This window comes from Sorex araneus, chromosome 9, assembly GCF_027595985.1.
Source record: "Sorex araneus isolate mSorAra2 chromosome 9, mSorAra2.pri, whole genome shotgun sequence".
NCBI classification, from domain to species: domain Eukaryota; kingdom Metazoa; phylum Chordata; class Mammalia; order Eulipotyphla; family Soricidae; genus Sorex; species Sorex araneus.
Genome location: NC_073310.1, coordinates 66,018,203 through 66,030,936, shown reverse-complemented (window position 1 = coordinate 66,030,936; position 12,734 = coordinate 66,018,203). Strand labels below are relative to the sequence as shown.

General features: G+C 44.6%; 1 long non-coding RNA gene across 3 annotated transcripts in view; it reads right to left on the bottom strand.

Moving 5' to 3' along the window:
- The window catches only part of LOC129407134 (uncharacterized), a 53,821-nt gene that overhangs the window by 8,366 nt on the left and 32,721 nt on the right, over positions 1-12,734 (bottom strand). The window contains exons 3-4 of one of the 3 annotated variants that reach the window (XR_008631444.1): positions 12,219-12,294; positions 4,486-4,970 (exon numbers count right to left, since the gene is read on the bottom strand). This is a non-coding gene — a long non-coding RNA (uncharacterized LOC129407134). Of the gene's footprint in view, positions 1-1,516; positions 2,862-4,485; positions 4,971-12,218; positions 12,295-12,734 lie in introns of those variants that run through there. The other 2 variants (XR_008631442.1, XR_008631443.1) reach the window with 2 other exon arrangements.

Here is a 12,734-nt window from a genome sequence, read left to right as displayed (position 1 = left end):
AGAACACTAGATGGAAAATAACCATGCGAGCAATCTGGGTTCCGAAAAGGATTCAGCACGATCGACCGTATCCACACAGTGACCAAGCTCATTGAAGTTTCGTGAGAGTTCAAGATGCCGCTCTGTCTAACGTTCATTGATTTAAAGAGGCCTTTGATTCTGTTGAGACTGAAGTGGTCATCGAAGCCCTAGCCAAACAAAGCATTCAAACTCAGTACATCAGGAGCCTCCATGAGCTGTATTATGGATTAACCACCAGGATCTCACCATTCTACATGGAAATTATTACTGACATAAAGAGAGGGGTTCGGCAGGGCCACACTGTTTCACCGAAACTCTTCAGTGTCACCCTCAAGAATGTCATGTGATAATTGGAATGGGAAGGAATGGGAGTGAAGATAGTCAGCAACTACACCACCTCTGCTTTGCTGATGACATCATTCTAATAACACCAAAAATAAGCAAAGTGACACAAATTCTGGTCAGTTTCAACCTGAGTGTGGAAAGGTTGGACTGCAGCTAAATCTCACAGAGACAATGTTCATGAGAAATGGACTAGTTCCTCATGTTCCATTTTCTCTCAATGGAACAAACATCTCCAAATGCAGTGGCTATGTGTACCTAGGTCAAGAACTCAACATGATGAACAATTTGGCACCAGAGCTGCACCAGAGGAAGAGAGCAGCGTGGAACGCCTTTAAGAGCATCGAAGAAGTTGTTAAGAGGACAAAGAACCTCTGGCTCTGGGCACATCTTTTCGACTGCACCATTTTTCCTGCACTAACATATGTCTCAGAGACCTGGGCCCTACGAAAACAGGATGAGAACACTATTCAGGTCTCCCAAAGAGGAATCAAAAAAGCTATGCTTGGAGTATCACGTTTCACTCAAGTGAGAGAAGGAATCTGGAGTTCTGACCTACAATGATTGTGAATCAGGGACGTTGCCTGGTTTGCCAAGATGTTGAAAATCAGATGGGCCGGACACATAATGTGATTTGGAGACAACCTCTACACTAGAGCTGTTACTGGCTGGATTCCATGGGACGTCAAAAGACCGCATGGCTGCCCACCTATGAGATGGTCAGATTTCTTTGTCAAGACCCTGAATAACGTTTTGATGCTCTTCATGTTCCTGGAATGAACAGATGCCATTGGGCTACACTAGCATGCAACAGGGATGAATGGAGACATTACTGGCGCCTGCTTGAGCAAACTGATGAGCAACGGGATGACAAGGGCTACAAGTGATTGTTATCATGAGCATGGTATCCAGGATTGGTCTGGGTACATGTGGGACTCCAGGAGGTTGAACTCATGTCCATGGTTTTAAAGTTTTCTAAGATGCCTACTCTGAGGAACTAGGCTGATCCTCTGGGCCCTTAATGATCTTTATAAAGAACCTGTGAGCTTTCTTTACCTTTAGTTGGTAGTTCGGCCTGCACCCAGGGAAACCAGCTGTGAAAAACCCACATGTGTTGGTGTGTAAACTTCTTTGCTCGGACATTACACATTACCGGATGTTCGTGGGCTCTCTGAGCGGCTCTCTCTTTTGCTGCCAGCATTCGGTGCTCTCGAACTTCTTCCCCATCCTGGAAGGCTGTTGCCTTGGACAGACGAAGGAGGAACAAGGGCCAAGCTGGCTGGTGATTAGTTGCCATTTATTAAATCTCTCTTCACTCCCAGAAATCTCCAACCCTCTCTAACTCACTATACAACTCTCTCCATGACTCCTGTCCAGTCTCCCCAGCCACTGTCACTCAGCCCTCAGCCTTCTCTCTAACTCGCAACCCTCTCCTCTAACTCTGTCTCTTCTCTCCATCTCTGTCTCTTCCTCAACCTTCCTCGAACTCTCTCAGCCTATCTACTCCTCTATCTCTCTCTCCCCCTGTCTCCCCGCACTTGCTCTGAAATAACTAACCATGCAAAGGGTATTGAGAAGAGAAAGATAATATTTACAAGTCAGAGCCTGATCAGGAGACAAAGGTAATTGACAGGTTGGGGGAGCAATCAACAAACACAGCTCCCAGCAGCCAGGGAGGGAGGGCAAACCAATATTATTCTACAAGAACCGATTTTGGTTTCTTTCGTTTCTGAGGAGTCTTGGAGTTTTCTCCAAGCCCAGAGATTCTCCGTTGAAGACCATCTCCATTTCTGTTGGAGCTGTTAGAGCATTTGCAAAGCCCAGACGCACTTCAGGTTTCTCGGGCCCCCCATCTCTCTGCTTATCTTGCCCAACGCTCTTGCCTGTGGTCTACTCCATCCGTTGCTCTCCAGGGCAAACTTAGTGGCCTTGTTGGAAATCCCCCATCCAAGCGTTCTCCCTGCCTTGCTGGCGTCTGGTTCTCGTGCTTGCTCTCTTTCAACAGCACTTTTCACCTTTCCTCTGCCTGGAAGTTTTTCTGATTGTGTAGATTTGATGTACAGGCCAAAGCCATTGGCCACTTGCCTTGGGTGACAGTGTGTGGGAAATGAGCAGCATCTGGTCACTCTATGGGCCTAGACTCTGGCCTTTCCTGGGCCTGCGGGCAGATGTGGTGGCTGCCGAGGTTGGTGTGGGCAATCCATTCCCCAGGTGCCTCATGCTTTGATAATGCCCACGGGGTCACTAACCTGCTTCACTTGTTTCTGCTGAGGCAGGTCTGGTTCCAAGGGCTCTGGCTATTTGGAAGCAGATGCTCCCAGCCCCCCCAGCCCAAAGCCCACAGATCTGCCAGTATTCATTGTGGCAACCCGGACAAGTACCTGTCGGTGAGTCTGCCCGGTTCTTGCCCGGACCATGTCATGTTTATACCCGCCTCCAGCAGTCCCGGACTTGTGGTCGAGCATTTCCTGCTACGTCGCTGCTGTCTCTGCTCAGGGCACAAGCCGAGCTGCACCCAGTCTCTGTGACTCTGGTCCTGGGGCCAGCGCTTGTTCTGTGTCTAGTTCAAGCGCTTGTTCTAGTGCGTCCTCTCTCACTTATGGCCAAGTCGTGACTTCCAGACTCCTTTCCTGTGGAAAGGGAAGCTGGGAGTCCCAGTGAGATCTCGTTTCCGTTGTGCCACACAGTTTTCATGGAACTATTGGGGGAAGGCGGCCAGCTGGGTGGACAGCACTGCACTGCAGAGGCCGGCCTGGTGGGAGTCTGACACTCCGATTGCCGAAAGTATGTGATGGACAATCTCTGTTCTTAGCATCTTCAGTAGGAAAGAAAGAGCTGAAGTGAGACTAAGATGCACTGGCTTCATCTGTGCCTCAGATGCGGTTGTTTATATTCAGGAGAGAGCTCGTGTCTTTCACATAGTAGGACTCGAGTAAATATTTATCATTTCCCTTCCACAGTTCCTTTTGAGAGGATACTTTCCTAATAGATGAGAAATAGGCCTCAGGTAAGATGAGAAAGAGAAAATTCAAAGTTTGGATCTGTCCCGCCGCCACCCCCCAGAGTGGCTCCTGGTTTTCTCCATCTCCCAGGGTTGTGCCCCCCCCACCTGGCACCCCACCATCACAGTGGGCATGGCCTACTTCGGGGCCAAGCAGTGGCAGTTATTTTCCCCTTTCCTGGCATTCTGGACTCACACCTTCATTTTCATCCTCAATTCTGTGACTGTAATTGTATGACTGAATCACAAGCAGGAAAGTTTGTGAGTCTGTAACTGTAACTCATGGTGATTCACTAATAATTTTTTTTTAATTTAAAGTTTGTATCTGATACCACCTCACACCACAGAGACTAGCACACATCCAAAAGAACAAAAGCAACCGCTGTTGGAGAGGATGTGGGGAGAAAGGGACCCTTCTTCACTGCTGGTGGGAATGCCGACTGGTTCAGCCCTTCTGGAAAACAATTTGGACGACTCTCAAAAAATTAGATATTGAATTCCCATTTGACCCAGCAATACCACTGCTGGGAATATATCCCAGAGAGGCAAAAAAGTACAATTGAAACAACATCTGCACATGTATGTTCATCGCAGCACTGTTTACAATAGCCAGAATCTGGAAAAAACCCGAATGCCCCAGAACGGATGACTGGTTGAGGAAACTTTGGTACATCTATACAATGGAATACTATGCAGCTGTTAGAAAAAAGGAGGTCAAGAATTTTGTAGTCAAGTGGATGGGCATGAAAAGTTTCATGCTGAGTGAAATGAGTCAGAAAGAGAGAGACAGACATAGAAAGATTGCACTCATCTATGGTATATAGAATAACAGAGTGGGAGACTAACACCCAAGAACTGTAGAAATAAGTACCAGGAGGTTGACTCCATGGCTTCGAGGCTGGCCTCACGTTCCGGGGAAAGGTCAACTCAGAGAAGCGATCACCAACTACATTGTAGTCGAAGGCCATGTGGGGGAAGGGAGTTGCGGGCTGAATGAGGGCTAGAGACTGAGCACAGCGGCCACTCAACACCTTTATTGCAAACCACAACAGCTAATTAGAGAGAGAGAACAGAAGGGAATGCCTTGCCACAGTGGCAGGGTGGGGTGGGGGGGAGATGGGATTGGGTAGGGTGGGAGGGACGCTGGGTTTACGGGTGGTGGAGAATGGGCACTGGTGAAGGGATGGGTTCCCGAACTTTGTATGAGGGAAGTATAAGCACAAAAGTGTATAAATCTGTACCTGTACCCTCACGGTGATTCTCTAATTAAAAATAAATAAATTTAAAAATAAAAAAAAATAAAAACAAATAAAGTTTGTATCTGATAAGTCTTGGAAAGTAACATTGAACTACAGCTCTTCAAAGCCTAGTTTGCGTTCTTCATAGAGCACATGGAGTTTGGGGAAATAAATGTCCATTTTACATATATGTCTTATAAAGTTTATAAAGTTCTTATATACTTGATGCTGGAGAGTGAGCAAGGTGCTTGTCTTGAAACAGGTGACCTGGGTTCCAGCCCCAGTACCCCATATGGTCCTCTGAGCACTGCCAAAAGAGATCCCTGAGTGCAGAGCCAGGAGTGTGCCCTAGCATTTCTGGGTGTCGCCTATAATCAAAAAATAGACAAATAGTTTCCATTTACTTTTACATATGAGTCAGAATTCATAACTTTTTTCTTTCATATGTTATGGGAAATACTTTATATATATGCTATCTGACTCCAAAATTAAGTTTTCTTACATTAATTTTGTGTATGCAAAAAGTTGTGTACAAACTTTGTGCAAAGATATTTGTTACAATATTCTAGCAACAAATGTTGGGAATTTGGTAACTGAGTGCACACAGTTCTCAGATTTGTTTCCTGGACATCATTAAGAAATACAAGCAGTTATGGATGGGGAGGAGCATTCAGACGGTAAGGAAGCGACATTTGTTCTTATAAAGACATAATGCCAATCAACTGGAAAAACCTGGAGGTTAAATATTTGAACCTACACCTCAAATATCCACTTTACAACGTGGTTAACGGCGGCCAGAGTGATAGTAGGAAGGATACAGCGCTCGCCTGGCATGGGATCGACCTGGGTTTTTCTTCTACACTCTGTGTGGTCCCTGAGCACCCCAGGAGCGATCACTGAGCACAGAGTCAGACGTAAGCTCCGAGTACCTGAGCAGATGGCACAGAAACAAAACAAAAGGAAGTGCTCGATATCACACAGGAGAGGCCTCACGGGGGTAATAGCTGGGCTTGCCTGGCACTCGGCCAACCCCGTTTGGAACCCCAGCACCGCAGTCCCAGGAGCTCACAAGGACTGATCCGAGAGCACCCCTAGGTGTGGCTCAAGCTGCCACCCCCCTAAAAATTGATCAAATTTAATAGGGAAATAAAAACTAAAATCACAATGAGATATCACCACATATCATGAGAATAGCTAAAACTAAAAAAGAAAGAAAGAGAGAAAGAGAGAAAGAAAGAAAGAAAGAAAGAAAGAAAGAAAGAAAGAAAGAAAGAAAGAAAGAAAGAAAGAAAGAAAGAAAGAAAGAAAGAAAGAAAGAAAAAGAGAGAAAGAGAGAAAGAGAGAAAGAGAGAAAGAAAGAAAGAGAGAAAGAAAGAAAGAAAGAAAGAAAGAAAGAGAGAGAGAAAGAAAGAGAGAGAGAGAAAGAAAGAAAGAAAGAAAGAAAGAAAGAAAGAAAGAAAGATAGAAAGAAAGAAAGAAAGAAAGAAAGAGAAAGAGAGAAAGAAAGAAAGAACGAAAGAAAGAAAGACAGAAAGAAAGAAAGAAAGAAAGAAAGAAAGAAAGAAAGAAAGAAAGAAAGAAAGAGAGAAAGAAAGAGAGAAAGAAAGAGAGAGAAAGAAAGAAAGAGAGAAAGAAAGAAAGAGAGAAAGAAAGAAAGAGAGAAAGAGAGAAAGAGAGAAAGAGAGAAAGAAAGAAAGAAAGAAAGAAAGAAAGAAAGAAAGAAAGAAAGAAAGAAAGAAAGAGAGAAAGAAAGAAAGAAAGAAAGAGAGAAAGAAAGAAAGAGAGAAAGAGAGAGAGAAAGAGAGAGAGAAAGAAAGAGAGAGAAAGAAAGAAAGAAAGAAAGAAAGAAAGAAAGAAAGAAAGAAAGAAAGAAAGAAAGAAAGAAAGAAAGAAAGAAAGAAAGAAAGAAAGAAAGAAAGAAAGAAAGAAAGAAAGAAAGAAAGAAAGAGAAAAGTGATGGTACCAGGTATTTACCGAGGAGATTGCACCACTTTACCTCCCGGATTCCTGGTGTGAAAATAAGATGGCATCAGTCCTTAGAGTGCTGGAAATTTCTGGAAAGGTAAAGTTAACCAGACATCTCCTATCTAGCGATTTCGCATTCAGGAGCACATGCCCAAATAACGGAGTTCGTATGTGAATTATAAAGACTCACACATGACTATGCACAGCATTTTTGTTTGCACTGAGCAAGAGACTAGAAATCCCCTAAGGAACTGTCCTTCCCCGGGACTGTGCCCTGTTCATCAAGCGGGACATCCCTGCGCAGCAAAGGACACGATGACCGGCCACTGCGGGAGGCCGGGCTGGCCTGGGGCATCACTCCCCACAGCCGTGCGCCGTGCCTGCGAGGTGCGGCCGCGCCCCGGGCCTGGCTGTGGCCTCTGCTCCCCCTGGCCTCTGGCTGACTCCCTTTGCTGCTCCAGGTCGGGAGAGGCGGTCCTGGGGCCTCACGGTGCCGGGTGAGGCAGGAAGCCGCGGTCCCTTCTTGGAGAGCAGACGTCTCTTTCCCGGAAAGCACCTTCTCTCTCCGCAGGGCGCCCACCTGGTGCCCGCGGGTGACGAGGCCAGCGCAGACGCGTCTCCTCTTGTGCCATTGTTCCTCACTGTCCCGGAAACGTCCTGAGTGGATTTTACAGAATCTTGAAGCTATTTTTGTTTATGGATAGCTCACTGTTGGGGAGGGGAGTGTGTGGGGGGGTAGGGGGATTGGAATTCCAAATCACCATGTTTCCACTCCCGCCCCCCAGGATCCTCAAACTTGTTTGTTTAGTAAAGGTATAAGTTACACAATCAATATATAAAAATCACTACTTTCTTATACAAGCTGTGAACACTCAATAGTTGGATTAGTTTAAAATGTCATTTAGCATGCAATTGAAAAGTAGGAAATATTTAGAAATATATCGGATAAGAGGTGTACAAGACCTGTTTACTAAAATCAATCCAACTTTTGCTGATATTTAAAGATCTGAGTCACTGAAGACTATGACTTAACCATGGTCGGAATGAGGAGAATCGCTAAAATGTCAGGGCTTCCCGAGTTGATAGGGAGAGTCAATCAAATTCCAACCAAAGATACCAGCAAGCAGTTTCTTATTTTGTGAAATTTTCTATCAAGGTATAAAATTAATATGACAATGTAACATATCTAGAATAAGCAGAACAGCACTGAATAAAGACAAAGTTGTCATATTAACATTACCTGATTTTAAGCAGTGTTATGTCCATAGCAATGAGTATCAAATTAACAAGTAGAGCCAAGCAAACAGATCAAGTGTGAAGCACCACTCCATACATACAGATATAGATGCTGATAGGGATACACATGCACATGAAACTGTGTTTTGCAAAGTTTAAAATCAAATGGGGAATCATCTTTTCAACAAATGGCACCGAAACATTTTCCCAATGTCCATATTAAAATGTGACTCTCAGGTGTTAACTGGGGAGATAGTTCAGAGGTTAAGGTTCATGCCTGGCGGTTCTGTGCCCAGAGCCCTGCCCTGGAGGCCTGGCACATCGGCACTCCAGGGCATGAGCAGCACTGCATCCTCAGCCCCCGCCAGCTTGTCCGAGCATCCCTGGGGTGGCCCCGGGATTCTCAAGCACCATTTGGGAGTCTCCCTTAACAATTCAACTCCAGTGCTGGAGCAATAGCGCAGAGGGTAGGGCATTTGCCGATGCAGCCGACCCGGGTTCGATTCTCTGCATCCTATGTGGTCCCCCTGAGCACGGCCAGGAGTAATTCCTGAGTGCATCGCTGGGTGTGACCCAAAAAAGCAAAAAAAAAAATTCAACTCCATATTTTATCAGTGAAAATTAACATTTCATATCTCATGTGCAAAAACCAGACCATAGACTAATATACAGCAAATAAAGGAACACAATAGAATAGAACATGAAACCACAGAACTTCTAGAAAAAAGCAGAGGAGAAAATCCTCATGTGTGATTAGGCAAAACCTACTGACTACACATCAAAGCTAAAGATCATCGAAAATTGGACTGCACCAAAATTAAAACTGTTTTGTTATTTTTTTATAGGCTGCATCTGGAGGTGCTCAGGCCTTTAGTGCTCAGGGTTCACGCCTGGGGATCAAACTCAGGCCAGCCGGGTGTGAGCCAAGTTCCCTGACCTCTGTGTTATCACTCTGACCCAAATTGTTTTCTCTTCAAAAATATGGTTAAAGAAGGGGGGGCTCATTAAATTTATACTTAAAGTATCTGATATCTTATTGTAGTTTTATTTTATATCGTATTCGATATGCCAAAAACAGTAACAAGACTCACAATGGAGACATTACTGGTGCCCGCTAGAGCAAATCGATGAGCAACGGGGCTACAGTGCTGTAGTGCTATTTTATATCCATACAAGTAGTGGGAGGTCACAAACAGAGTTTCCCGAGAATGTAGTTTATTCTGAGCCCTCACTGTGAATGATCCGGGTCTATCGAGTGCCCACTGTGCTCCAGCATCCCCAGCAGGAAGACTGAGGGGGAGAATTCACTGATGGAGCACAAGTGTGTGTGTGTGTGTGTGTGTGTGTGTGTGTGTGTGTGTCCTACTGCTCCTAGTTGTCTCACAGCTTAAGCTTCCTGTCAATAAAAGATCAACCTTTCCTTGATGGCTTTTAAAGTACCTTGCATGTCATGCCCCCCCCCCGCCAGAGGGCTAATACATTATCTGCACTGACTAAAATAATATAATGCCTTACCTTATTGATCCTTAAAATACTTCATTCAGCTACAATTGATGATAATGAGTTTGGTGATATACTAGAAACCCCTGTTCATCTTCCGTCTGGGCCCTTTGGACTTAAACTCAGATCTTGTCAGAGAAACTTGGATGAATGGCAGCACCTTTGACCAACCTTTTCTCTTCACTCAAGCTTCAGAGAAAGCTGAAAAAGCATCCTGTCCAAAAGCAGCTGCTGGCCACTCTGCCACTCTGCTCTATGACGTAATTTAGTGCATTACGTCATACTCAACTGACAGCCAGAAGGGCTGCTCCTGCCAGGTCGGGCATCCTCGTCCTTTCTCCCTCCTTGCCCCACCCCAGTTCTTCCCCTGCTTCCCGCTACTAATCAAGGGAGAGACAGAAAGGGGTCAATAAAAAAGCAACTTAAGATTTTGACATGTTGTAGCTATTTGATACAAGTTTCATAACATACTAAAATAATTGATGCACAGTCCCCAGATGGGTGAGTGAATTCTCAGAACTTGCTGCCCTCCCTTGCATTTCAAGTTTTTGTTAGTCTTTGGTTTTGAGTCACACCTGATCAGGGATTACTCCCAGATCATGCTCAGGAATGTTTCCCGGCAATGCTCAGGGGACCATATGGGATGCCGGGGATCAAACTTGGGTCAGCCATGTATAATACAAGTTCCCTGCCCACTGTAATATCACTCCAGCCCCACATTTCAACTTTCTATATTATAATTTTATGATATAAGCAAAAATATTGAAAGGTTTTTTGCCTCCTCATTATAAGAATTTTGAAAAAAATTCTCATGCATATTTTCAAACATTACATTTTATGCTACTTTTTGTTAAGAAATAATACTTAATAAGTATTATATCAGATTAAGATGGATTAATAATTAGGTTATTTTTCACAACTTGTTAAAATGTTTTAATTTTATCATGAACATTTAATTAAATCATGGATACCTAATTTGTAAGCAACCACACAAAACTCTACTTGTTTTTATCCAACGTGAAAGGATTGGATAAAAAGAAAATTTCAGTGGCATTTAGAAATATAAGTACCCTATATATGCTGGTTGTTCCAAATTTAGAAGATTTATCATGAGTTCAGCTTTCTAAGAATATATGAGGAGAGAGAGAGGATGGAAGTCCTACAGGACTAAGACTTTCCCTGAGCCAACACTTAGAATGTTCTAGTTGTTCTGGACCTTGTAACCTGAAGAAGTATGCTCTCATAGATTTGTGTCTTGAGGATACTGTTTTCTGGGGAAATAGTAAGGAGACCAGGAGCATCCGTGCCTTTTCAGGCTGCTTAAGCAGGGGTGGGGCTAGACCCCTATGAGACCATTATCCCTTGAGTCCATTATCCCTCTGGCTAAGGCCAGCTAACTGCAGACTCAGAAATTGCCTAACCCTCAAACCCCCCACGTTAATGGATGGACTCTACGAGTCAGGGTTTAGTGGCATCCCAAGAACCCAGCCTCCCTTCATGAGAGGCCTGTTTGTTCCCAAGCTCAGTGCTCTGCATAACCTCGAGACAGAGAGAGTTGGCGAGTGCACTCCTGGCAGGAGAGAGGGGCATTTTCCCCGGGGGTCTGTCCCTGCTGCCCATCTGCGGGAGACTGCTGGCTGTGCAAGCAGCTTCCTGGGGGAGAAATTTCGAACCTTCTCAGAATGCCAAGGCAGCTGCACAGTTTTACTGCAGTCCTTACTTCTTTGGGTTTGCCCTCAACATTACAGCAGGGAAATGGCACCCCTCCCCTTCATCTCGTGAAGCCAATGGGCGGTCCACGGTGCAACCAACTCTTCGAGCATATCTGGAGAGTTTTCCCCAGTGTCTTATGAGACATAGAATCCCGAATCCCTGGTATGTGCACCTCTACACAGTTGAGGTGCAAATACACGTATAGTCCATCCCTGTTGCATGTGTATTAGTCTCTGCTGATAAGGGTCTACCACCTTTTGCAATGTTTCTTGGCTTATAGGTTGGTGCTCATTTCATTTGGTTTAGCTTGGACTTAACCAACCGCAAGTGTGGAGGTCCTAAGGAATAGAGCCACTCTGGAATAGCTCCCCCACCCCCAGCCCCTTCCAAGTCAGTCTCTTTCTGGCATCTTCTCCTCCAGACTCTCTGCATAGCTGCCCTCCTCAGACAGGGAGAGCCTGGCTGGGATAGAGAAGGGACAACTGAGTCAACGATGGTTGGAGGGATCGTTCTGGATGGGAGATGTGTGCTGAAAGTAGATAAAGGACCAAACGTGATGTTCTCTCAGTATCTGTATTGCAAACCATAATGCCCCAAAGTAGAGAGAGTGTGGGGGAAATTGTCTGCCATAGAGGTGGGGAAGAGGGGGAGGGGGAGAAAGGGTACTGGGGACATTGATGGCGTAAATGTGCTCTGGTGGAGGGATGGGTGTTTGATCATTGTTTGACTGAAACTCAAAAACTCAAACATGAAAGCTTTGTAACTGTATCTCATGGTGATTCAATTATTTTAAAAAATAAAAAAAAGAAAGGGAGAATCTTATGTCTATCAAGGGTTGAAATTGCAGAATTCCATTTTTTCTCTAATATTTTAATGTAGTAATTAATAAATATGCTCTTCTCTTCAGGCCATGTCTCCCTGACTTAGCAGAGACAGAGAAGTTTTAAAAATGCACCAAATCTGGGCTCTTACTAGCTTCCCCTAGGGTTACCAGATACCTTCTCACAGTGCTCCTGAGGGCACCAAGCTCCCTGGCAATGCGCCCTTTGTTGTTTGTTTTCCCAGTTGCTTTCATCTTGTTCTGGCAGATTGAAGGCTTCAATGGGTGATAAACAGTGCATTTTACTAGAAATAAGACATGAGCTTTAATTTTCAAGATTTCTAATTTTCTCTGGAGTCTTTACAAAGGTTGTTTTTCTCACCTGGTCATTTTTCCTGTAGACGATCTCATATTTCCCCATTCTTTGGTGAGAAGAAAAGTCAGTGTCTCTCTTATTTCTGAAAATTAGAAAAAGTAAGATTATGTCTCTAGGCTCAGTTTCCTCCTTGTACACAAATGAAATGGATGGAGAGCGGCCTTGGAAAACTATTCTACTAGCAAGGTTATTCTGCATAACCCACGGTTTTCCTTGATACCACTATTCATCATCATCATCATCATCATCATCATCATCATCATCATCATCATCATCATCCCATTGATCGTCGAATTTCTAGAGCAGTCTCAGTAACGTCTCCATTTGTCCCAGCCCTGCCTGAGATTTTAGCAGCCTCTCTTTACTCGCCCTTCCCAACGATGCCACATTGGAGGCTCTTTCAGGTCAGGGGAATGAGACCCAGCATTGTTACTGATTTTGGCATATAAATACACCATGGGGAGTTTGCAAGACTCTCCCATGTGGGCAGGAAACATTCCATAGCTAGCCAGTTTCTCCCAG